The sequence below is a fragment of the Chiloscyllium plagiosum genome, chromosome 34 (assembly GCF_004010195.1).
Source record: "Chiloscyllium plagiosum isolate BGI_BamShark_2017 chromosome 34, ASM401019v2, whole genome shotgun sequence".
Taxonomy (NCBI): Eukaryota; Metazoa; Chordata; class Chondrichthyes; order Orectolobiformes; family Hemiscylliidae; genus Chiloscyllium; species Chiloscyllium plagiosum.
The window spans coordinates 42818937-42846920 of record NC_057743.1 but is presented as its reverse complement, the minus strand read 5'-3'; the positions used below and the strand labels follow the sequence as shown (position 1 = coordinate 42846920).

The following is a 27984-nucleotide window of genomic DNA, read 5'->3' as shown; positions in this document are numbered from 1 at the left end:
AAAACTGGTCCTACTCTCCCGATATTCCTCCTAGGCCCGTTCTATTCTTAGCTGCCTGGACCTTATGTACGCTTCTCTTTTCCTCTTGGTTAATTGTACGATTTTCCCTGTCATCTGCGGTTCATGGATCTTGCCTTTCCTCAGCTTTGCTTTCAATGGGACATGTCTATCCTACACCATCTTTGAAAGTCTCCCACATATCAAATGTGGACTTCCCTTCAAAAGCTGTGTCCAATCCACATTTCCCAGTTCCTGCCTAATTTTGATATAATTGGACTTGGGCCAGTTTAGTACTCTTCCCTCAGGACCACTCTCATCTTTGTCTACGAGTATTCTAAAACTTACAGAATTGTGGTTACTGTTCCCAAAGAAATCACCACCACAACTTCTACCACCTCCCCGGCTCACTCCCCGACACCAGGTCCAATTTGGCCCCTTCCCTCGTCGATCTGTTGACATACTGCTCTAGAAAACTCTCCTGGACGTTTCTTACAAATTCTGTCCCATCCAGACCTCTGACACTAGTGTATTCCAGTCAATTTTAGGAAAATTAAAATCTCCCATCACCAACACCCTGTTGCCTCTACATCTTTCTATAATCTGTTTACCTATTTGTTGTTCTACCTCACGCTCACGCTTGAGAGGCCTGTAATACAGTCCCAACAATGTATCTGTACTCTCCTTATTTCTCAGCTCCACCCATAATACCTCACTACTCAAGCCAACCAGAGATTCTATGATGATTGTATGATGAAGCCAATGAAAGCTAAGAAGGAGTTTAACCCTGTGACCTCACAACAGACACAAAATTGACCAGTACAAAAATGTTACAATCTGGAGAGTTGTAACTCCAAACCGACAGCCCTACTTGGGGAGCCAATGGCTACAGCTTGAGTAGTGCGATCCAAAGAAGGATTCCTCCTGGAGAGGAGGAATGAGTGCCCGATTGGGAGGAAACCATGGGGACACTGCTTGAAGCAAAGAACAGATAACTGGAGCAGGAAAGGTCAACGTGAACACTGTTTTCAGCAAGGAGCCATATTGTAAGTGTCCAATTGGTCGGGCACCACAAGAAGACTGCCCAGAAGAAGGAACCAACCCATCTCCATAACTCTGCTTAGCAAACTGTCTTTGAGCTGCAGAGAGGGGTTTAGTACATTCAGAGGTTAGAATTCCTAACCTGAGCTTCAAATATTCTGAGTCCAACCACATGGCTTTCTGTCTTTAACCTGATATCCCACCTCCACTACTAATCACTCTTCTTGCCTGCCAGGTTTAAGTGCCAGCTTGGGGATAAAAGGGGGACTTTGGGGCTAATAGTTCAGGTCGTTAGTTCGTGGTTTTAAAAGTTTGTATCATTGCCACTCCGAGAATTGGGTAAAGTATTTTTGTTAGCAATAAATAGTTATTCCTATTTTATGTCAAATAAACAGTGTCAGAAAATTGAGGGACAGGTCAATTGGAAGGAGGTAATATAACAAGTTAATAATACATTCATCGCTTGTTACAGATCTATAGTTCTCCACTTTGTATTTGTTTATATGGTTAATTCAGGGTCCATAACACAGAATAAGTTACAATAAAAATTATTCCTTCTTGTTTGTTTTCCACACATTAACATTTGTGAACTTTTATATTTTTAAGGCTCATATAATGGATTCTTTGTTTTTGTCTATCCAGTAAATTCCTCTATTATTTACACATTCTTTGACTCCTGTCCACAAATATTTGTCACATTATCTTCCTTTCTAATTTACCTTTTCCCTTCACCTTCCATTTTCTCCCCTCATCATTTTTTTATTCACTCATGGGATAGGAGTATCACTGGCTGGCCAGTATTTCTTGCTAATCTCTGCCCTTGAGCTGCCTTCTTAACAGCTGCATTTCATTTGGTTCAGGTAGACCCACAATGTCTTTAGGGAGAGAATGCCAGGATTTTGACCTAGTGACACTGAAGCAATGGCGATGTATTTCCAAGTCAGGATGGTGGGTGGCTTTGAGGGGAACCTGCAGATGGTGATGTTCCCATGCATCTGCTGCCCTCGTGCTTCAAGGGGTGTAGTGTCACAGATTTGGAAGGTACTGTTTTTAGTTTAGAAATCATGGTGAATTGGTGCAGTGCACCTTGCAGATGGTACAAACTGTTTCAACTGAGTGTCCACGGTGGAAGGAGTAGATGTTTGTGATATCATGCCAATCAAGTGAATTGCTTTGTCCTGGATGGTGTCAAACGTCTTGAAGGTTGTTAGAGCTGCACTGATCTAGGCAAGTGGGGAGTATTCCCTTTCACTCCTGACTTGTGCCTTGTAGATGATAGTGAGGCATTGGGGAGTCAGGAGGTAAGTTACTCGACACAGAATTCCTAGCTTCTGACCTGCTCTTGTCAACACCATACTTATATGGCTAGTCTAATTAAATTTCTGATCAATTGTAACCCCAAAGCTATTGACAGTGAGGGATTCAGTATGATGATAGTGCTATTGAATGTCAAGGGGCAATAGTTAGATTCTTTCTTTTGTAAGGTGGTTATTGCCTGGCATTTGCATGGCATGACTGATACTTGCTATTTCTCAGCTCAAGTCTGATTACTGTCCAGGTCTTGCTGCATTTGGCCATAGACTCACTCAGTATGCATCAGTATCCAAGGAGTCATGAATAGCACTGAGCGTTGTGCAGTCATTGGTGAATACCAGCATTTTTGACCTTATAATGGAGGAAAGGTCATTGATGAAGGAGCTGAAGATGATTGGGGGTAGGACACTATCCTGAGGAACTCCTGCAGAGGTGCCCTGGAGCTGAGATGACTGACCTCCAACAACCACAACCATCTTCCAATGTGCCAGGTATGACACCAACAAGCGAAGAATTTTCCCCTTTATTCCCATTGGCTCCAGTTTTGCTGGGGCTCCGTGATGCCACATTCAGTCGAATACAGCCTTGATGTCAAGGGTTGTCACTCCCCTCCCCTCTGGAATTCAGCTCTTTTGTCCATGTTTGAACCAAGGCTCAATGAGGATAGGAGCTGAGTGGCCCTGGCGGAACCCAAACTGGGCGTCACTGAGCAGGTTATTGCTGAGCAGGTGCTGCTTGATAGCACTGTTGATGACACCTTCCATCACTTCACTGGCTATCAACAGTAGACCGATGGGACAGTAAGGTCTGGGTTGGATTTGTCTTGCTTTTTGTGTACAGGACATAACTGGGCAATTTTCATTGTCGGGCAGATACCAATGTTGTAACCGTGCTGAAACATCTTGGCCAGGGGTATGCCAAGTTCTGGAGCAGTCTTCTCCCCACAGGGATTCCCCTCCTGAACAGTTTTACTCTTCAATGTTATTGCCAGAAGTTTGTCAGGGCCCATAGCCTTTGTAGTATCTAGTGTCTCCAGCTGTTTCTTGATATCAAGTGGAGTGAACTGAATTGGCAGAAGACTGTTATCTCTGATGCTGGGTACTACTGGAGGAGGCTAAGCTGGATCATCCATTTGGCAGTTCTGGCAGAAGATTGCTGTGAATAATTCAGCCTTATCATTTGTATTGATGTGCTGGGATTCCCCCTTCTTTGAGATGAGATATTTGTGCAGCCTCCTCCTCCAGTGTGTTAATTGTTCACCATCATTCAAGTCTGGATGTGGCAGGACTGCAGAACTTAATTCTGATTCATTGGTTGTGGAATCAGTTAGCATTGTCTATTGCTTGCAGCTTATACAGTTGGCAAGTAGTCTTGTTTTTTAGTTCCCAAGTTGCCTGGGAAATTATTAAAGTGAGTGAGCTTTTGTTTCTCACAATTGGTTGTGGAATCAGTTAGCATTGTCTATTGCTTGCAGCTTATACAGTTGGCAAGTAGTCTTGTTTTTTAGTTCCCAAGTTGCCTGGTTTAGGTAAGCCTTTTTAGGTATGGCTGGTGCTGCTCCTGGCATGCTCCCCTGAACTTTTCAGGAGGTTGAACTCCTGGCTTGATGCTGACAAGCAGAGTTGGGGGATATGCTGGGCCATGAGTTTACAGATTGTTTGAGTCAATGAGTGAATTCATTGGGACTCTAATCAGGTTTATTTGACTTGAAAATGGATTTTGGGGGCTGCTTCACCAAGCTGGAGACTGAAGGAGGTGGCCCTGCGTAGTCAAAATCAGTGCAGGATTCACCCGAGTAAAACTGTTCAGGAGGGGAATCCCTGTGGGGAGAAGACTGCTCCAAAATTTCAGACGGTTTGAAAGAAGAAGGGAATCTACTGCTATTGATGGCCCATAACACCTTGTGGATGCCCGGTCTTGAGCAAGATGTGTTCGAAGTCTATTCCATTTAGCTAAGTGATAGTGCCGCAAAACACTCATCCTTTGCCTTGTATTGATGTCTCTTTGCTTCATGCTCCTGTATTTTCCTCTCTATACAGCCACTGTGTACCTCACCTGCTCCAACCTGTCAGGTTGTCAACGACTGAAACACCTATTTCTATACACTTCCTGCACTGATGGCCCACCTTCCTGTTTTGTAAACTGGAGGTTGAAGCTAATATTTTTGCTTTTTGTTAAAATTGCAATTTCAAACAAGGGGCAGAAAGGGCATTATATCTTCCAATCACTGGCATATCAAAACGTATTAAAAGAATTTTCTTCCGAACATTAAGTATTGCGCAGCTAACACACTGCACTGCTGTGTGATGGGCAAAAATACAAATTTAACAGATTACAGGGTACTCTTGTGCAGGAAGTGACTTTTAGATATTCCACACTTTGTATTTTATTTTTGTGATGAAATGGTTCACTGCGGAGCTTAAACTAATTAAAAAGAAGCATAATATGTGCCTGAAAACACTCAACAAGTAAGATCAGTGCAAAAAGCTTGAACCCTTTTATGTTTTGGCAAACTAGCTTTCCACTTAAAGCAGCTTTGCAAACAGTTTAAATAGGTCACTGTTATTTAGGACTAAAATGTATTAGATTTTATGGAAATGTGAGCTGCTTTTCTCATTGCTACTAAATTATCATCCCGGACTGTGTGGGACTGGAGTTATAATGGTCTCCATTAACAGATGCATCAATCAAATTGATGGAAATACTAAACATTGGTGACTTTGAGACTTGTGACCTCCAAATAGCAAATAACTGGAACCCTCCTTAATAAACGCACAGATGAAATTTGAAATTGATAATTATCTGAATTGATTCAAGATAATGACTAGAAATTACTGACTTAAAGCAAGTTGTACCCGTAATGATGCTTTTATTTGGTACTTCTTTGTTCAGCTTCTTTTCCAGAAAATCATTGAGTCCATTGAATTACAGAATGTAAATTTACCATCCAGTTTCTTTTGATAAAATCTGTTCAGTAGCTTGCCAGGCACGAACATGCAGCTGGAACATTTGGGTCTTCACAGTGAGAGGTGAAATCAGTGGAACTGAGCCACTCTGATTGGTTTCAACATGCCTGGAAACCAATAGGGCTATCCAATAACTGCAACGAGCATTTATATGCTGAGTTTAAGGAAGAAACATGTCTCGAGCTACTTCACAGGTATACAATCAGATTACAACCAGAAGAAAAGGGCATTGAGATAAAAGAGGAAATATTGAAAGGGGTGGTTCTGGGAGACTAAAAGCGCGTTTAAAGTGTTAGAGTTTAAAGAAAGAGAAAGGCAGGAGGCAGAGAAGAAGCTTCCAGAGCATGACAGATTGGATTACGAGTGGTTTTGAGTTTCAGGTGTGAGAACAGATTTTATTTATGGGTACTAAAGTAGAGATTTAAGGTCTAATTGAGATGTGCCAGATTTTCCATGGACTTAATTCAGTTAAAGATTGGCTAGACACTGGAAGTTAGTTTATCTTGCTTTATTGTGTTCATTGGTACCTTTAGTAGGGATTTGCTTCATAAAAGATTGATGGAGCTAACCAGGAATGTTTCAAAATAAGAAATGGACTTTTGCAATAACATTTCCTTCAGCACTTTATCGCACACATACAATGCACATTTATATTGACTGTAAAACATCTCTCTGCTATATAGTGACAAATTTATAATTATTCCTGGCTCCGGCCTATTAATTTTCATCTCAGTTTATTGTTATGCTCCTTGAATTGCATTTCTCTGAATAATTTGTAATTTTAATGTGATTTTTTTATTCTTACTCAACACTGGGGCAATGATTTTCCTACAGCCGCAATTGAAAATATACCACAGCAAGGTTTCTTTTAATTCTTCAAGAAAAAAGCAAGCGCTGGCATAGTGCTAAAAGAGAACTTCAAAAACAGAAGAAAACTGCATCTTAAACTCTGTGGAGGCTTGTACCAGTGAAAATGCAATTTGCCAAAATGTTAGTGCAGTCGGTGATTCAATCCCAAAAAAAAACAAAAAAAAGTTGTTTGTGAGGAATCAACAGCCATATTTTGCAAAATCTTACAGAAGAAGAAATCAGCTTGAAGTGAAAATATATTCCTGGCAAAGCAAACTGCCAAATTAATCAGCTGGATAGTTCTAGGGTGCGGCAAAGCCAATCTTGATAAACGGCAATGTCAAAAACAGGTCAACTGTGAAACAGAAGTCTTTGGAGCCAGATAAAATGTGTTTGCTAAATAAAAGGGAATGTATGCAGTTAAGCCTAATTTGGTAATAACTTCACTGGGAATTATTTTTTGGCAATATAATTGTCAGGTTGTCAGTATGAAAATGGTGTCTGATTGAAACAACAAAATACTGGCAGCTCCCATTTCCACAGCATCAGACAACTAGAGGTATTTTGTTCACCACAATTTGAATTCCAGCTCAAATTTACCTCAAAGAGCTGGTGAACTTGTACACAAACAATTTAAAAACTTCAAAGTGAATAGTTCAGAATTTCCTTAATTATGCTCCATATGATGCATGGTTGAAGGGGTATTAAGCTTTATCCTTGTGAGAATCTTATGTTGCCTCTTTACAATTGATTTTGGCAACTTCATGTAGGTTACATAGCACATTCTGTAACCTGAAGCCATTTTGGATAAAGCATGGCTAATAGCACTGAAGGAGGTATAATACAGATAATCTAACTGAAGGAGGTATGATACAGATAATCTAACTGAAGGAGGTATAATACAGATAATCTTAATGAACAGTGAAATGGTTTGAAGGACTGAATGGTTTCAAATGTGGAACTCACCCCCCACACCCCCTTCCCCAGCTTTGATTTATGGGAGAACACTGATGCTAATTTAAAAGCTTTTTCTTTGAGGTTATAGCAAATCATGCGGGAAAAGGGAAATCCATCCCATTTTCATATTCCAATCTTAGCAAAGGTTTTCATTGTAGTACCACATGGGAGACTGACCTCTGGAAAGGATAAACTACTTGAGGGTAAATATTGGCCCCTGCAGAAGAAGCAATGGGTGATTACACATGCAGCTGGACCCAGCATGAAAGAAGGCAATTAGATGCAATGATTGGAATAGCATTGGGGTCATTGCTGATTAAAATACATATAAATGTCAAGAGTGAATATAGAGAAGATCGTTGCCAAAGCAGGCAGTGGGAACTGATTGCATTAGCACAACAGGAAGCATTTCATAAAACAAACTGCAGAATAATGGAGTTGAGAATGTAAGAGATAATATTGGTGATGTTTCTTCCCTGAACATGAAGACTGCTCAAACAGACAACCCACTGCACCTCTTGATAATCCTATACAATCCATACAACCACAAGGGATGAACTCGGATTTCACCAGTTTCCTCATTTCTCCTCCCCCCACCCTGTCTCAGTCAAATCCATCAAATTCAGCACCGCCTTCCTAACCTGAGATCTTCTTCCCGACCTCTCCCCCCCCACCCCAGTCTGACCTATCACCCTCACCTTGACCTCTTTCCACCTATCACATTTCCGACGCCCCTCTCCCAAGTCCCTCCTCCCTACCTTTTATCTTAGCCTGCTGGACAAACTTTCCCCATTCCTGAAGAAGGGCTTATGCCCGAAACGTCGATTCTCTTGTTCCCTGGATGCTGCCTGACCTGCTGCGCTTTTCCAGCAACACATTTCCAGCTATACAATCCATAGCCTGAAACAGTGCTATAGATATTCAGGAGGTGTAACTCATTTTAAGATCTTTTCTAATTAGTCTGTGCGGAGATGTTATTACATACCTCCTGGCGTAGGTGGTTCTTGAACCTGGACCTACTGGCTAAATAATAGGAACACTGCCATTGCACCAAAAGAGCCCTAAGCCTATTTTAATTTTTTTTCAATGCACCCTCCTCTATTGGCTTCCAAATGGAATACTGTAGCAAATGAAGTGTGATGACACTTCTGAGCAATGAAAGGGGCAGTATGTGTTAAGAGTTTCCTTTTATCAATTATTACAAAGCTGTTTAACAAGCATCAATATAACCCTTAACCCTACAGGTTCGTCACACACAGCTACCCAGCTGTACTGGTGTGTGAACCTTCCAGCCTGATGGGCAATACACAATTGTTTCATGTTGAAATAAAAACCAAAAGAATTGTGGATGCTGGAAATCAGAAACAAAAAACAGAAATTTCTGAAAAGGCTCAGCAGGTCTGGTAGCATCTGTGGAAAGAAATCAGGGTTAATTTTTCGGGTTCAGTGACCTTCCTCGTAGCAGAGAGTTGTGAGAAAGGGTCACTGAACCTGAAAAGTCAACTCTGATCTCTCTACACAGATGTTGCGAGACCTGCTGAGCCTTTCCAGCAATTGCTATTTTTGTTATATCTGCCTTCAAAATATCCTTTATCATTGAGACAAGCAGGACATCTATTGTAATAGCCAGTTGAGTGTACTTCTCACATCAAACATTTTATTGAGCACCCTGGAAAGACTCGACAAAGTTGAACAAACAAGTGGGAGTTTGTTAGCTCCCATTGTTAGAGCAGGAAGACAGCAGGGGAACAGAACGAGCTCACAGACACCTCAACAAGAAAGACAACATGTTTAAATCCTTGAACCTGGAGAGTCATATCTTCTGATGAAGTGGGAATAATCAGCAGTTTACCACACAGACTTGGTTTGAAATTATACCAACAATAATTTATAATAGAGCATACAGTTGGTGATGTGTGTGCAACAAACTTTGACTTTTAGTACCTATTTACACTGTGACCAATGTGTTTGACTGTACACCTGTAGTATCCTCTTGATACATCACTTTAATGTAGGTAAAATGTACCATTCCTGGAGAGGAGTAGATGAGATGAGACCAATCATTTGTTTCCAATTTGTTACCTGATTTCCATTGCAAAGTAACAGTGGGTGTGGTTTAAAACAACCAGTTTTATTCTGTCTCATGACTGCTCCCACTAGAATGGTTAGATTAAACTGAACTGTGCGATTTCAGGGAATATTGCTGAAATCCAACTGCTGCTCCTTAATAACTGCCAAAACATGGAGAAATTCAAAGTTAATGACCTGGTGTGAAACATTTAAAAAAAAATGTAGTTTGGCCAAGCTGCAATGATAACAGCTTTGATCGCAAAAAAATCATATTTAAGACCCAGTTGTAATATAGTTAAAGTAGGTCCAAAGGACAGGATGATAGCCAGGTATAGATAGTTTCCAATCAATTTGTTCAGAGATGTTATCACAAACCTCTGGAGTATGTAAGTCTTGAACCTTGGACACCTGACTCAGAGGCAGGAACACTACCACTCTGCCACAAGAACCATAATGGCCAGCTGCCTACTATTACTTGGGATGTTCAGTATTCTGGAGGACAGTAGGCAACTGATTCTACACCAGCCAATTTGCACACCATTATATAGCTACATTGAACTACTTTTGGTGCAGTGGTAGTGCTCATACCTTTGAGCCAGAGGGCCTAGGTTCAAATCCCACCTGCTCCACTGGTGTGTCTTAGTAGCTTGCTTAACATATCTTGACCAGGTGTGACCTGCAGCTTCCTGGCTCAGAGTTTACCTGCAATATCTTAGGAACAAACAGTAAATTAATGTTTCTAAGCTGTATTAACATTTTGTGATTAGAAAGTTGTAATGTTGTTGTAAAGCAAAGAACAGACTAGTTAGAATCTTACTTGGAGTGCACTAGCTCCACTGTTGTAACTTTGCCAAAAGTGCAACGGAGCAATTTGCCAGCGATTATGATACTTGTTGTAATCTACAATGCTCAATCTTCTAGTTTCTCATTAAATTAAATGGCACTTGTTAATGTATTTTTTAAATTCATTTACAGGGTGAGGGTATCACTGGCTAGGCCAGCATTTATTGTATAACCCTAATTACCCAGAGGGCAGTTAAGAGTAACCCACATTGCTGTGGGTCTGGAGTCATATGTAGGCCAGACCAGGTAAGGGTGGCAGTTTCCTTCCCTAAAGGTTATTAATGAACCAGATGAGTTTTTCCAATAATTGACAATGGATTCATAGTCATCATTAGACTTTTAATTCCAGATTTCTTTTATATTAAGTTCAAATTCTGCCATCTACCATGGTAGATTTCAAACCTGGGTCCCCAGGATATTATCTGGGTCTTTGGCTTAATAACCTAGCAATAATACCATTAGGTTATCACCTCCCCTATTGCATTGGATGTCAAAGCATATGGGAATATAAATGGTGGAATGCGAGTTGGAAGACCATGGTCACTGTTTTTCTTTCTTTTTCTCAATTCAAAATAATAAGACCATAAGACCGTATGACATCAGAGCAGAGATTAAGACCATATGACATAGGAGCAGAAATTAAGATTGAGATACAGAATAATTTTGCATTTTTCTTAAAGACATTCATAAATTTGAGACCTCATTCAGTCCCAGCTCAGCAAGATTCATCCCCATGAAGTTTCTGGTCAGGTGAAGTTACAAAGATGATTTAATTGAGTTTTAGTGTTCTTGAACTCGAAGAGTAACCCTGTATTTTATAAAATGTTTGTACAGCAATTCCTCAAAATTCCAGTTGTGTTCATTATATATATGTCAAAAATATCTTTTGGACATTCCCCTGATTGAACATTCAGCACCATACATGTCAGATACTAGGCATTCCCATGTGAATCAATTTGTAAAATGAAATAATTCACTAAATATAAAATAAGGACTGTATAAATTCAAATTAAATTTTTGCTTTTACCTTTAGGCTGTCCTTTGGTTCAGTGATAACTTGCTTCGATCCCAGTTCAATGGGTTTTGAAATGACTGATGTAATACCTCAGGAAGCCAATCAGGAAGGAACATTGTATATTGTCAAACACCAAAATAGAGCCACAACTTGTGGTGTACATAGGCCAGTCCCAGCCTGGGACAGACCCATCCCAAATCCGCTTTATATTTTTCTCTTTTCTAACACTTCTAGATATTGTTCATATTGGTGTTACCATGGGAACTCAGACTGAATGAGCTCCACAGGAGATTAATTATTCAATCCTCTTGTGCCTTTTGGGGTTATTAGAATCCTCTCCTCAGAATTCAAGGGATCATCCTCACTCCTGTAAGTGTGAGGCTTCCTGTGTCATTTTGCCTATGGCTCCTTCCAGTTGCTTTCCAGGTCTGGTTGAGGGCAGTATAAAAATAGGCAAATGTTTCTTCTGTGAAGGCCATCAAATAATCACTACAGGGGACTCATCCTCAGTGGTGGCCCGGTGGAAGGCTCCACTGGAGGTGGTCGACTTGGTTTCTTTGTTTTTTGCAATCATCCCTCAACCCCCCCATCCCCCCCACCCCACCCCGGGATTGGACAATGTATGATAAAAGTGCCTTTTTTTAAGGATAACTCTCAGGATCCCTGGAGACCTGTCACTGGAGATGCTTACTGGGACTTTATATGTCCCTTGTAATTTTTGAGACCTAGGAATAACCTTAACTCTTGCTCCTTGGGGTCTGAGCCCCTTTTGATGGCCTTCACCTTCTCTTCAATAGGGTATAATCCATCCTTGTCAATTCTGTACCTCAGATACGTTACCTCATTTACCTTATTTTTCTCTTTTTATCCAGATTCCAGCCTCAGAAAGCTCTCCATAAGTTTCTTTGAAATAGCTCCTGAGATCAAAATGTCATCCAGATAGTTTGCCAGTATAGTTAACCTGTGGATGATGTTTTCCATCACCTTTTTAAAGATAGCACAAATCAAAGACACTCCAAAGGGTATTCATACAGTCCTTTCTGAGTATTTGTAGTAACATACTTCCTGGATGACACCTCAAGTTCCAGTTGGAGGTAGGTGTGGTTCATATTCAATTTCAAAAACACGTGACTCCCAGCCAGCTTTGCATGTAACTCTTCCATACGTGGCATTGGGTATCTGTCTAACTGGGAAGTTCTGTTGACTGTCAATTCAGAATCCTAGCTGACAATAGGACCAGGTTGTTGGGTTTCACAACTGGGATTACTGGTCTATTCAGCAAATTGTACTGTGTGTATGATCCCAGTTCCTCTGGATGTTCCAATTCGGTCTCTACTTTGGTGCATCAGGGATTGGCTGTGCCTTGAAGTATTTAGGTCAGGCCTCTGGGTTCACATAGTTCTTGGCTCTGGCACCTTTTATCTTCCCAAGGCTCTCTTGCAACACTTCAGGATACTTCCCAACAGTTTCATATAAATCACAGGTATTAATTTTTAAAGATCTGTGGCCAATCTGAGCGGATTTTCTGCAGTCAGTCCCTTTCCAAAAGTTTGGGACCTGACCTTTTTGCCACTGTTAAGGGCAGTTCTACAGTCGGAGCAGTTCAGAGCAAAGAACAGAACAGCACAGGAACAGGCCCTTGGCCCAGCAACACTGCACTGACACAAGATGTCTTTCTAAAACCCTTTCGCCTCTATGCAATCTGTAGTCCCCTATTCCCTGCCTATTCATAAATGATTAGATTAGATTACTTACAGTGTGGAAACAGGCCCTTGAGCCCAACAAGTCCACACCGACCCGCCAAAGCACAACCCACCCAGACCCATTCCCCTACATTTACCCCTTCACCTAACACTACGGGCAATTTACCATGGCCAATTCACCTAATCTGCACATTTTTGGATTGTGGGAGGAAACTGGAGCACCCGGAGGAAACCCACGCAGACACAGGGAGAATGTGCAAACTCCACACAGAGAGTCGCCTGAGGTGGGAATTGAACCCGGGTCTCTGGCTCTATATCTATCAAGATGCCTCTTAAATTTTGTTGTTGTGTCTGCTGTTAACACCTCCTCTGACAGTGCATTCCAGGCACTTACTGCCCTCTTTGTAAAACATTTTCCTCTCCCATCTCCTTTAAACTTACCCACTTTTACCTTAAGCTATATCCCCTTGTAATTGCATTTCTACCGTGGGAAAAAGACTCCTAATATCCATTCCATCCATGCTTCCCGTAATTTTGTAAACCTCTATCAGGTCGTCCCCTCAACCTTCAAAGTTCAGGAGAAAACGAACCAAGTTTGTCCAATCTCTCCTCATAGCTAATACCCTTCAAATCAGGCAATGTCCTGGTAAACCGTTTTTGCCCTCTCCAAAGCCTCCACATCCCCCTGCTAGTGTGGCAATCATAATTGTACACAATGTTCCAATGTGATCTAACTATTGTTGTGTACAACTGCAACACGACATGCCCCAACTGATGAAGGTAAGCATGCCATGTGCCTTGGGAACACCTTATCCACTTGTATTGCCACTTTCAGGGAACTGTGGATCGGTACCCCAACGTCGTTCCATTTGTTGATGATTCAAGCAATTCTGTCATTTAATGTATACTTCCCTCCTGTATTAGACCTTCCAAAGTACATCTCCTCACATTTGTCTGGACTACCATTTCTCCACCCAAGTCTCCAACCTATCTATATCCTGTTGTACCCTCTGGCAATCCTCCTCACGATCCACAGCACCCTCCAATCTTTATGTCATCCACAAACTTACTAATCAGGCCAGCTACATTCTCCATACAAGCAACAGGGGTCCCAGCACTGACCTTCTGCCCGACACCACTATCCTGCTCTGTCTCCATATCATTGCTATCCTTTACCTTCTTCTTAGTTGGCACATGCCATTTCCAACATGAAGCTCTCCCTCAGTACTGCATTGCGGTAACTATTTAGATTGTCTTCAGAGATATTGGAAATTAGTTGAAACAAAAACATTGTGGTACATGAAGTGCCTTTGCAAACCTGTCCAGAAGAATGGTGAGTCAGATATCTCGTGCAGAATCTGCTGTGTGTCACAGCTTTGTTTCTCTCCACCAGGATGGATAAAGCCACTTTTGTTGAAGATACTCTCTCCACACTTTGGGAGCTGAGCACAGAGCTTTCTCTCCTGCAACTTGAGCTGCCTGGTAATCCTCAGTTTGTTCATCCTCTTCCTCACACAATGCGGTCGTAACATTTTACTTCAGAAACCTATCAGTGCTAGCAACGGGGCAGGAGACAAAAAGCAAAATTAAACTAATTAACAGAAAGGTTGATAAGTTCATGGCAGCAGTGAAAAAAATATCCAGCAGCACCCTAACCTGCCAATGGTCAATGCCAGGATCTGGTAGGTCAGAGAGGAGGGTGGAGAGGATAGATGGGAAAGGTGATGGACAGGACAATAGGGCGGTGCCGAGTTTTAGGCTTGGGACTGGGAAAAGGTGGGGGGAGGGGAAATGAGAAAACTGGTGAATCCCATATAGTTGCAGGATCCTAAGGTGGAAGATGAGGCATTCTTCTCCCAGACATTGGGTGGTAAGTGTTTGGCAATGGAGGAGACCCAGGACCTGCATGTCCTTGGTGAAGTGGGAGGAGGAGTTGAAGTGTTAAGCCATGGGGTGATAGGGTTGGTTGGTGCAGGTGTCCCAAAGATGTTCTCTGGAATGATTTGCCAGCTGGCATCCTGTCTCCCCAGTGTAGAGGAGTTCACATTGGGTGCAACAGATACAGTAGATGACATTGGTGGAGATATAGGTACATTTCTATCAAGTGTGGAAGTATCCTTTGGGGCCTTGGACAGAGGTGAGGGGGGGAGGTGTGAGTGCAGGTAGTGCAATACCTGCAGTGGCAGGGAAAGGTGCTGGGTGTGGGGTGAAGGCTGGTGGGGGTGCAAGGATCTGATAAGGGAGTCATGGAGGGAATTGTCTCTCTCAAATGCTGATATATACCTGGTGGGGGGGTCAGTTTGTCGGTGGTGGACATGGCCGAGGATGATGAGATGTATATGGAGGTTGGTGGGGTGGAAGGTGAAGACCAGGGGGTTCTGTCCTTGTTGCATTGGGAAGGGTGGGGTTCAAGGACTGTGGCACAGGAAGTGGAGGAGATGCACTGGAGGGCATCATTGACCACGTGGAAGGGGAAATTGCAGTCTTTGAAGAAAGAGGCCATCTGAGATTTTTCATTAGTCGAATTGGTCATCCTGGGAACAGATGTGGCTCAGGCAGAGGAATTGAGCAAAAGGGATGACGTTTTTACAGGAGGCAGGGTGGGAGGAGGTTTAGTCCATGTAGCTGTGGGAGTCCATGGTTTTGTAGTAAATGTCTGCGGTTAGTCTGTCGACGGAGATGGCGAGGTCCAGGAAGGGGAGGGAAGTGTCCAATATGGTCCAGGTGAATTTGAGGCTGGGGTGAAACGTGCTAGTGAAGTTGATAAACTGTTCAATCTCTTCATGGGAGCGTGAGGTGGCACCAATACAGTCACTGATGTAGCGGAGGAAAAGGTGGTGTGTGGTGCCGATGTAACTACAGAAGATGGACTGTTTCATGTAGCAGACAAAGAGGCAAGCATATGCCCATGGCTACCCCTTTGGTTTGGAGGAAGTGGGAGGATTGGAAGGAGAAGCTGTTCAGGGTAAGGCCCAGTTCAGCAAGGCAGATGAGGGTGTTAGTGGAAGGGTACTGGTTGGGACAGCATGAGGGGAAGCCTTTGTCATGGTGGATGGATGTGTAGAGGTACTGGATGTCATGGTGAAGATAAGGTGTAGGGAGCCGAAGAAACGAAAGTCTTGGAGGAGGGGAAGGGCACGGGTGGTATCTCGAACATAGGTAGGGAGTTCCTGGACCAAGGAGAACAGGACGGTGTCAAGGTATGCAGAGATGAGTTCAGTGGGACAGGAGCAGGCTGAGACAATGGTTCGATCGGGGAAGTAAGGTTTGTAGATCTTCGGTAGGAGGTAGAATCGGGCGGTGTGGGGTTCACGGACAATGAGGTTGGAGGCTGTGGTTGGGAGAGCCCCAGAGGTGATGGGATTGTGTATGGTCTGGGAGATGATAGTTTGGTGATGGGAGGTTAGGTCGTGGTTGAGGGGGCAGTAGGAGGAGGTGTCTGCGAGTTGGCGCCTAGCTTCAGCAGTGTCAAGGTCAGTGCGCCAAACTACCACAGCACTCCCCTTGTTGCAGATTTGATGGTGATGTTGGGGTTGGAGCAGAGGGAGTGGAGGGCTGCACGATGCGCGGGTGAGAGTTTGGAGTGGATGAGGGGGTGGACAGCTTGAGGCAGTCTATTTCACAGCGGCAGTTTGAAATGAAGAGATCGAGGGAAAGTAACAGACCATCATGGGGTGTCAAGATGGATGGGCTGTGTTGGAGGTGAAAGAAGGGGTCCTCGGTGGGTGGGCAGGAGTCTTGATTGAAAAGAGTAAGCCGGAGGTGGACACAAAGGAAGAAATGTTCAACATCACAATGCGTGTCAAACTCATTAATCCAAGAGCATCGAGGGACTGAGTGTTCATCCTCAGTGAGGGGGAGGCTTGGGGGAGTAGTAAAAACATGGAAGGGCTGGAAGCTAGGACCTGGATGGAGCTGGAGCTGGGGGTAGGGGCGGAGATGCCACTGGAGTGGGCATGGTTATGGGGTTGAGAGTGATATCACCAACAGAAATCACGCCCAAAACGTCGACTCTCCTGCTCCTCGGATGCTGCCTGACCGGCTGTGCTTTTCCAGCACCACACTCTCGACTCTGATCTCCAGCATCTGCAGTCCTCACTTTCTCCAGAAATGAGCTTTAATCAAATTGGGATCAAAGTGTGGCTGAAATAACTCCACAGAGGCCAGTATCCCATCACTAAGTCCCCCTGTATTTACATGTGAAGTGTCCTTGACACTGATCCAGCTCTCTCAGAGCCAGCACCCAGAGTCAACAGAACTCCCGGCATTCCTGTTTATATTTTTAAGATTTTGTTTTATTAAACAGTAGATGTTACAAGCAAACAATTAACATTAACAGCCGTAAACAGAGAAACAGCAATTTACCAGGGAGAGGAGCAGCAAAGACAGACCCCAAACCCCACTGTTCAACCAGTTTTCAGGGAAATGATGACAAACCTCAAATCCCACTTTCAGTTCCCACAAAAGTAACAGTAACAAATACATACAAGACAGTCCAGTTAGATAAGAAACAGTGCATAGAATACAGACCACCTCCCCCCAGCAACCGAGCAAGCCTCCCATCCCTCCCACCTTCCAGCCACTTTAAGGCAGCCCACCCCTCCATCCCTTCCAGCTCTCAGTCCACCCCATGCCCCTTACAGCTCTCGGTCCGTCCTGACACACCATCTGGCTCCCTGATTTTACTAGATTAACAGCCCCAATCAGGGAACTCATATTCTATGCGTTTCACCTCATTACAATCACTACAGTGGCCTTATAATTAGAAGAGATATGTTTTGCAGTTTGGAAAATAACAGGCGCTTTTAAAATCTCAGGAATTCAGTCCTCAGTGACTTAAGCAAATTAATTTAGCAATTAGACAAGGTGTATAATATTTTAATGCTTTATTAAATTGTTCAACTCTGGTTTCTGGTAAACAGCTGCAATCCCCAGATCATGAATTCCAGGAAACACAGACTGTGATTGAATCAGGCTTGACAACAAACGTGTCATCTGTTCTGAAACGTGTTTGATTCTCTTATTCCAGGATTACATTCAATTAAAATAAAACAGTGTGGCAGCTGTTTAGGTTTCTTTGTTCTCCTGTGTGCTTATACTCCTATGTCTTAGAAAAAGAAATTTCTTGTTGAAATATGTAAAAATCAATAATGAAACAGAAAATGCTGGGTTTATTGAACGAGTCAGAATCTATCGTGTAGAAGTTTAGAGGCTAGATTGTTTAATTTACGTTGATTTTCCCTCCATCTAAAACTTCCCATTTCTCAGGTCTTTGAGTCAATGCAGAACCTATAGTTAGATGTTCATTCTCATACCTAAACCCCAGAGAATGGGGTTGAACTCAGAGCCGACTGACACCTTTCTCTCAGGTGGAAATTAAAAATTCACTGACTGAGACTCGAGACTGACTGGTTCAATTTGGAAACATGTCCAATGTCAGGGCACAATTAATACACTCGTAGTGTCCAACCACATTAGGTGTTAGTAAGAAGGAATCTACTATCTGGCTCGGACCAATGTTTTTGTATTTGGGGTTTGAGCGCATTAAACCTGATTAATTGCACCCTGGGATGATGTCCCAGGAATCTGGGCAGGCAAGAGGAGGAGCTAATAGGCCCTGAGTCTCGTGCTTCTCTGAACAGTCTGTGTAGTAAGAGTGGTGCTGGAAAAGCACAGCAGGTCAGGCAGCGTCCAAGAAGCAGGAAAAATCAACGTTTTGTGCAAAAGATGAAGGGCTTTTGCCCGAAACGTCACCTTTTCCTGCCTCTCGGATGCTGCCTGACCTGCTGTGCTTTTCCAGCACCACTCTGATCTTGACGCTGATCTCCAGCATCTGCAGTACCCACTTCTGCTTCATCTGTGTTTGTAATGCCAGAGCAGAAATGATGGAATAAATAGCCTTCTTCAGCACCATAACATTTCTGTGATTCTGCGCAGTGGAGTATAATCATGTAATTTGCAAATAGTTACAAAAATGCAATTAACATCCCATTATTTAGTCAACAAGACTCTTCTAAATAGACAAGAAAAATGCTATTCTCATCCATGGTATACCACTTTAGGGTTGAAGGAAATTTGTTTTCAAAAGTGTATTGCCATTTATTCGGCAGGAGGTCTTGGCTCTGATAAGAAACAGCAATCGTCCAACAATTAGAGAAGAGATCACCTGCACATTCATCTTCAAATCACACACCATCCTGACGTACAGTGTATCACTGTTCCTTCACCATTGCTGGACTCACCTTACTATCAAAGGGATTACCTGGTCTGGGTTTATCTTTGAGATTGTTACAAGCTAGATTTTCATTATTTAATTATGAATAAAATAGATTGCAGGGCAATGAAGTATTTGGTAGGAGAAAATTAGATAGAATTACTTTTCTAGCAAAGGTAATAAACTTATGGGAAACAAAAGTCATCAGGTTGTTTAATTCATTCAATGCACTAACTGACTTGTTGCACTCATAGGAACATGCAGATTAATTAATAACTCACTCTTGGAGATCAAGCACATCAGAACAAGTGCGCAACTCAGCAAATCATTAGGATAATGCTGAATTATTCAGTTTTTCCCATTAACTGTATATGCAGTACCCATAATTCCAATTGTGAAGTGAACACATATGAGTTCTTATCAAGGAATTCCAAATAAAATTTTACAGGTGAAGTTAAGAAGTTCTTTTGGTGTAAGTTACCTGCTGAACTAATATTTTGCCAATGTTGCTTTTAGATAATTTGCTACGGTTAAAGTCTTAAAACTAAAATTTTTTTTGTTTGGTCCTTTCAATCATTTACAAGAATTTTGGGTTTCTTTTTAAAAATTATCACTCTGAATGAAATAATACAAACTAAAATATTAACTCAGGAATACTAGCAAAGCCAAGGTCTGTTGGGAAGGGACAATTGAAAGAAATTAATATTAGCTCTTAAAAAAAATGTGCTGGAGCAATTAATGGGATGGAAAGCTAATGTATCCCCAGAGTCTGATAATCTACATCTCAGGGTCGTACGGGATGGGGCCATGGAAGTAGTGGATGTGTTGGTTGTTACCTTCCAAAATTCTGTAGATTCAGGAACAGTCCTGGTTGATTGAAGGGTGGGAAGTGTAACTCCACTGTTTAAAAAAAGGACAGAGAGAGAAGATTGGGTATTAAAGACTGGTCAGCCTAACATCATTGGTCAGTAAAATATCAGAGCCTATTATAAGGGATGTGATGCAGGATACCTTGAAAATACCAAGGCGATTACACAGATTCAGTGTGGATTTATGAAGGGGAAATCATGTGTAACAGATTCACTGGATTTCTTTTTGCATGACTATGTGAATACAGAAATGAGGAAGTGTTACTGCAGCTGTACAGGACCTTAGTGTGACCACAGCTGGAGGTTTCACCTTACCTAAGATGGGTTAAACATTTCATAGAGGGAATGCAGCAACTATTTCTGGAGTGGCAGGTTGGTTGAGGAGAGTTTGGGTGAACTGAGCCTGGACTGACTGGAGTTCAGAAGAATAAGAGGGCATCTCATTGATGTAGAGATGATGTTTTACTTGATTGGCGCAGTCTCTGGATACACAGTAGATCATTTTGGATGGAGATGAGGTAAGAGACAAAATGGCCAAATGGAAGTCCTCTCTAGATTGGGGAAACAAATCTCAGACTTGGTAACTGCTTTGCAGAACACCTATGTTCTGTCCACAAAAAAGACTCTGAGCTTTCAGTCATCTGACACTTGAACACACCACTGTAAACCCTGGCCAACATCTCTGTCTCAGGTTTGTTGCAGTGCTCCAGTGAAGCTCAGCAAATCTGGAAGAATGGCACCTCATGTTCTGCTTGGGGACCTTGCACCCTTCTGAATGCAATATCAAGTCCAATAACCTGAGCACCTTCTCCCATGTCCTTACTCCAATCCCCAAACACAAGGCTTCTCATCAAGTGGATTGCTACCACATGCAGACCATTGTCAGTCACTAATAGCCCCCATTAGCAGCTAATTGTTCTCCTACGCTGACCTTTATCCACTCCTTTGCCTGTCCAACTGGTTTTCTTTCCCTTTGGGCTCTATCTCCACCTATCGTTTACTACTCCCCACTCCTCCCTCCTCCCCCAATCTTCTGTATAAAAATCATTCTTTTCTGAGCCACCATCAGTTCTGAAGAAGGGTCATTGGACCTGAAATGTTAACTCTGATTTTTCGCCACAGATGCTGCCGCACCTTTTGAGCTTTTCAGCATTTTCTGTTTTTGTTTTTGAGGAAAGATTTTTTTTTTACTCTGAGTGTGGTGAATCTGTGAGTTCTCTATCACAGAAGACCGTACAAGCCAGGTCATTGGTTATATTTTAGAAATAGACATATTTCAAGAGGCTAAAGAAGTCAAATGGTATGGGGAGACATTGGGAATATGGTGTTGAGATAGTGGATCAGCCATGAATATGTTGAATGGTGGCCAAATGGCCTTCTCCTGCTCTTATTTTCTCAGTTTCTATATTTGCAACAAAATTATTGCATATTATATGAATCAATTAACATGTGTGCTTCCTTTTGTGCAGCAGTTAATTAGAACTTAAAAATTAGAAATTGTAATTGAGAAATTAAAACCTTTGGATGTTTGAGTAGATTAAATAAAATAATGAAACCAAGGAGATGCCACTCTGTCTTAGCCTCTATCCTCACAATCTTCATACCCTTACAGATAAGCACTGAATCATTGGGAATATAACCAAAAGGCAGTAATATGTCTTTTTCAATTAGTGAGAAGTTAGATACATGGAACTGTTCTGTCAAAAGCAATAGGCAACCAACAGCTTCTTCCAGCTCCTAAATATCTCCTTAACGTAATCGTACATTGAAAACAAGTATCAGTATTGCATAAAAGCAAATTACTGCGGATGCTGGAATCTGAAACCAAAAGAGAAAATGCTGGGAAATCTCAGCAGGTCTGGCAGCTTCTGTAAGGAGAGAAAAGAGCTGCCATTCGATTCTAACTGACCCTTTGTCAAAGCATTGACAAAGGGTCAGTTAGTCTCGAAACGTCAGCTCTTTTCTCTCCTTACAGATGCTGCCAGACCTGCTGAGATTTTCCAGCATTTTCTCTTTTGGTATCAGTATTGCATGATGTTATCCTAAGCACACCTTTGACTATTGTTTGGAGGCTGACTCTGTAATACAGTGAACAGTCAGACATCTTTCACAAAATAACACATACTATGATAACACAACTGAAGGAGCTGCTAAAATAGGAAAACAAGAATGAAATGACTTTATGAATAATATAGATTACAGGGCAATGAAGTATTTGGTAGGAGAGAATTAGGCAGAATTACTTTTCTAGCAAAGGTAATAAACTTATGGGAAACAAAACCAAAATACTGTAGATGCTGTAAATCTTAAACAAAAACAAAACTTGCTGGAAAAACCTAGCAGATCAGGCAGCATCTGTAGAAGCAGAATTAATCTTTCAGGACAATGACTTTTCACCAGAACGATCTACAATGAATTTAGGGAATGAGTTAGCAGTAAATGTCATTGGAGGCAGTCAGTACAAATGGATTTCAGTGGTAAATAACTGAAAAAGAAAGGAGTTAAGAGACATAGTGAGAGCCAGATGATTGCATGGATCTTTTCAAAGATTGAACTTGTTGACCTTTAGCTCTTCCCAAAGTTATATATTGAACTGCAATTAATTTGGTTTGACAGTCTGCAAACTGCTGAAACAGTGAATAACTAGAGCCAGGCTTCAATCACCAGAAGGTTAACATGAGGCATTCTGAGATATTTAAAAGTAAGACGCATACAACTTATGGAAGTGTCACAGCTGTAGAAAATGCAAATGTTAGCCCACTCCTGCTCTTATTTTCTCAGTTTCTATGTTTCCAACAAAATTATTGCATACTATTATGAATCAGTTAACATGTGTGTCTCATTTTGTGCTAAAAGAAATTAAAACCCTTTGGATGTTTGAGTAGATTAAACAGACCACCTAATAAAAACATAAATATAAGATATCTCATCATTACTTTACTTATAATGTTAGTTGCAATTGTACAATGAATAAAATCAAAGATGGCCCTAAATATGGATGTGCAAGTGCATGGTGCTTCAGGCACCAATCCCTGGCTCAATGACAAGATAAATGTATCATTAAATTCTCTGCCACTTAAAATTCTTAACCAATTTACTAATTATACTGCATCAATTACAAGGCCATCCTCGGCAATGCTGATATGGCTCATTTATATTTGTAAAAGGTGCCATGAATGGTTAGTTAATAAACACTGTTAGAACAGTGGGCACAGCTTATAATGTGACAGGCACATTTCCATCAGCCTCCTCCATAATGATATTAACTGTTGTTTCTAGAATTCAAATTAATTCAGCTTGAACTAAAATAACCACATTCCTATCTCAATCGCCAAAGTGCTGTGAGGGAGGCAGCAACTGAACATGATCTCTTGATAAAGAATTAAAATAATAAGTCAGTTTGTGGTGCAATATTTTTAGTTGCTTAAATGATACACTCTGTGTTGAATATAAATATCAGAGCTGTGATCACTAATGAGACCATCAAATTTATGTTGCAGTGTTGCCAAGGACCAATTAATTTTTTTTGAGAAGTAAAGAAAGTTTGGAATCGTGGGAACTTACTAACAGAATTAATCATAAGATTTATCTCAATAATGCCTAATTTGAGTTCTAACAGAACCACTCAGCTCCTGACCTCCTTGCAATCTTGATACAAAAATGGACAATACAGCGAGTGAGGTGAGAGTGACAGCCCTTGACACCAAGGCTGCATGTGACTGAGTATAGCATTGTGAAGCCTGAGCAAAACTGGAATCAATAGGTTATAGGGGCAAACTTTCCACTGATTAAAGTCATACTTGGCAGAGAGGAAGATAGTTGTGGTTATTTAAGGCCAGTCATCTCAGCTCCAGGACATCTCTGCAGGAGTTCCTCAGAGTACTGTCCTTGGCCCAACCATCTTCAGCTGCTTCATCAATGATCTGCCATCCATCATAAAGTCAGAAGTGGGGATGTTCACCAATGATTTTACAATATTCAACACCATTTATGGCTCCTCAGATACTGGCGCAATTCATGTTCAAATACAACAAAATCTAGACAATATCCAGACTTGGGCTGACAAATGGCAAATAACATTCATGCCACACAAATGCCAGAGAATGATCATCTTCGATAAGAAACAATCTAATCACTGCCTGTTGATACTCAGTGTTGTTACCATCACTGAATTCCCCACTATCAACATCCTGGGGTTACCATTAACCAGAAACTCATCTGGAACTTACCACAGTGGCAACAAGAGCAGGTCAGAGCCTAGGAATACTGCAGAGAATAATTCACTTCCTGAGTCCCCAAAGCCTGTCCACCATCTACACGGCACAAGACAAAAGTGTGATAGAATAGCTTTCACTTGTCTGGATGACTCCAGCTCCAACAACATTCAAGAGGTTTGACACCAACCAGGATAAAGCATCCCTCTTGATTGACACCACATTCACTCCCTACACCAACACTCAGTAGCAGCAGTGTCTATCATCTACAAGATGCACTACAGAAATTCATCAATGAAATTTAGACAGCACCTTCCAAACCCATGACCACTTCCACCTAGAAGCACAAGGGCAGCAGATACATGGGGATACTATCACATACAAGGTCCTCTCCAAGCCACTCACTGGCCTCAAAATGTATCACCATTGCTGGGTTAAATTCCTGGAATTCCCTCCCTAATGGCATTGTTGATCAGCCTACAGCACATTGACTGCAGCGGTTCAAGAAGGCAACTCACCACCACCTTCTCAAGGGCAATTAGGGATGGGCAATAGGTAGGAAGTTGAGGGGTGACCATACAGAAGTTTATAAAATTATGAGGGGCATAGGTCAGATGATTTGCAAAGGTCTTTTCCCTTGGGTGGGGAAGTTCAAAATGAGGGAGGTGTATTTTCAACGAGAAGAGAAGAACAATTTTCAAGGATCCTGAGGGGCAACATTTTCAAACAGAGAGTGGTTCATGTGTGGAATGGATTGCCAGAGTAAGTGATAGATCAGGTACTGTTCGAACATTTAAAAGACATTTGGACAGGTACATGCACAGGAAAGATTTGGAGAGATGTGGGCCAAATGGAGGCAGGTGGGATGAGTTTAGTTGAGAAACTTGGTCAGCATGGATGAGCTGGATAAAAGGGTCTATTACTGTGCTCTAAGACTCTATTACTCTACCTGCACCTCTCGGTCTTTCTGTTCGAAAGCACTCCCCAGGGCCCTGCCATTAACTGTGTAAATCCTGCCTTGGTTTGTCTTACAAAAATGGATCATCACATTTTTCTGAACTAAACTCCATCCAGCACTCCTCGGTCCATTGGCCCATCTGATCAAGATCCCGTTGTATTGTTAGATAACCTTCTTCACTGTCCACCATGCCACCAATTTCGGTGTCATCCACAAACTTACTAACAATGCCTCCTATATTCTCATCCAAATCGTTTATATTAATAATGAAAAATAGTGGACCAAGCACCAATCCTCGTGACCCATCACAGGCCTCCAGTCTGAACATAACATTCTGTCTCCTACTGTCAAGCCAATTTTGTATCCAATTAGCTAGCTCTCCCTCAATCCCATGTAGTCTAACCTTATTAACCTGTCTACCATGAAGAACCACGTAGAAGGCCTTACAAAGGTCCACGTGAACAACATCTACCACTCTGGCTTCATCTTTCTTCTTGGTCATTTTTTCAAAAACCTCAGTCAAGTTTGAGAGACACAACTTCCCAAGCACAAAGCAATGCTGACTATCCCTAATCAGACCTTGCCTTTCCAAATGCATTTTGATCCTGTCTCTTTGAATCCTCTCCAACAACTTAACCATGATTCATGTCAAGCCCAATAGTCTCTAGTTGCCTGGCCTTTCCTTGCCACCTTTCTTAAATAAAGGTACAATACCAGCCAAGCTCCAGACTTCTGGCACCACAACCATGGCTATTGATGATACAAATATTTCTGCGTGGGACCCTGTAATTTCTTCCCTAACTTCCTAAAATGTCCTGGGATAGACTTGATCAGGTCCCAGAGACTTATCCACTTTAATGTATTTTAAAAACTCCAACACCTCCTCTTCTGCAATCCTCTTTTCAAGATATCACTATTTATTTCCCCAATTTCCCTAGCTCCCATTACTTTCGCCACAATGAATATTGACAGGAAATATTCATTTAGGATCTCACCTATCTCCGTGATTCCACACATAGATGCCTTCATTGAGTTTTAAGGGACCCTATTCTTGCGCCCACACCTCCCCCCTTACTTCCCTCCAAGGCCCCAAGGGATACTTCCATATCCGCCACAAATTCACCAGCACCTCCACACACATCATTTACTGCATCTCCTGCACACGATGTGGCCTCCTCTATATCGGGGAGACAGGCCACCTATTTGCGGAACATTTCAGAGAACACCTCTGGGACACCCGGACCAACTAACCCAACCACCCCGTGGCTCAACATTTCAACTCCCCCTCCCACTCCACCAAGGACATGCAGGTCCTTGGACTCTTCCATCCACAGACCATAGAAACACGACGGCTGGAGGAAGAGCACCTCATCTTCCACCTAGGAACCCTCCAACCACAAGGGCTGAACTCAGATTTCTCCAGTTTCCTCATTTCCCCTCCCCCCACCTTGTCTCAGTCGAAACGTCGATTCTCCTGCTCCTTGGATGCTGCCTGATCTGCTGCGCTTTTCCAGCAACACATTTTCAACCCTATTCTCTCCCTAGTTACTCTTTTGCCCCCAACATACTTGTAGAATCTGTTTGAATTCTCCTTAACTTTATCTGCCAAAGCTATCTCATGTCCCCTTTTTGCCTGTTTGATTTCCCTCTTAAATGTACTCTTACACTCCCTGTACTTTCCGATAGATCATTTGATCCCAACTGCCTCTACCTAACATATGCCTCTTTTTTCTTGACCTCGAAATCTCCAGTCATCCAATGTTCCCTTCTCTTGCCAGCCTTGCCTTTCACACTAACAGGAACATGCAGGCCTTGAACCCTTTTTACCTCGCTTTTGAAAGCCCCCCTCTTGCCAGGCATCCCTTTACCTGTGGATAGGCTCGCCCAATCAACTTTTGAAAGTTCCTGTCTAAGTCAAAATCTACCACCAAAATTGGCCTTGCCCCAATTTAGAACTTTAACTTGTGGACCAGACTTATCCTTTTCCATCACTATTTCAAACCTAATAGAATTATGGTCACTTGCCCAAAGCCCTCCCCAGTCAATACCTCAGTCATTTGTCCTGCCTTATTTCCCAAGAGGAGGTTGAGTTCTCTCCTCTAGTTGGGACGTCCATGTATTGATTGAGAAAGTTTTCTTGAATACACTTAACAAATTCCTCCCTATCCCAGCCCTTAACACAATGGCAGTCCCAGTCTATTTTTGGAAAGATAAAATCAATAGTAATCTTATAGGAATCTGTGATCTCCCTCCACATTTGCTTCTCAGTTTGAAACTTACTCTGTGTGTGTGTGTGTGTGTTGGGGGGGGGGGGGGGGTTGCTATTGTACAATCCCATCAAAGTGATTACCCCCTTTTTTTTCCCAGTTCCACCCATATAGCTTCACTGGATGATCCCCCAGGAATATCCTCTCTAACTAATGCTGTGATGTTTTCTTTAATCAAAAACTCCACTCCCCTCCTCTCTTGCCTTTCTATCGTTCCTTTAACATCAATACTCCAGAACATTGAGCTGCAGACCTGTCCCTCCCTCAACATGCTTCTATAATAGCTATGATATCCCAGTCCCATGATCCTTTGCATGCTCTGAGTTCATCTGCCTTACCTATCAGGCCTCTTGCATTGAAATAAATGCTGTTTAATTCATCAGTCTTCACTTGTTCTCTGCCATGCTTTTCCCTATATTGTCAATTTAACTTACTCTCTTTAACTTTTATAGACAATAGACAATAGACAATAGGTGCAGGAGTAGGCCATTCAGCCCTTCGAGCCTGCACTGCCATTCAATATAATCATGGCTGATCATTCCTAATCAGTATCCTGTTCCTGCCTTATCTCCATAACCCTTGATTCCACTATCTTTGAGAGCTCTATCCAACTCCTTCTTAAATGAATCCAGAGAGTGGGCCTCCACTGCCCCCTGTGGCAGAGCATTCCACACAGCCACCACTCTCTGGGTAAAGAAGTTTCTCCT

The 27984-nt window shown here is 42.2% G+C and overlaps 1 long non-coding RNA gene across 1 annotated transcript in view; it reads left to right on the top strand.

Annotated features, from left to right (window-relative positions):
- Nucleotides 1–27984, top strand: part of LOC122540487 — a 119832-nt gene that overhangs the window by 43038 nt on the left and 48810 nt on the right. Inside the window, exon 2 of the long non-coding RNA XR_006309321.1 lies at nucleotides 14149–14237. This is a non-coding gene — a long non-coding RNA (uncharacterized LOC122540487). The remainder of the gene's footprint in view (nucleotides 1–14148; nucleotides 14238–27984) is intronic.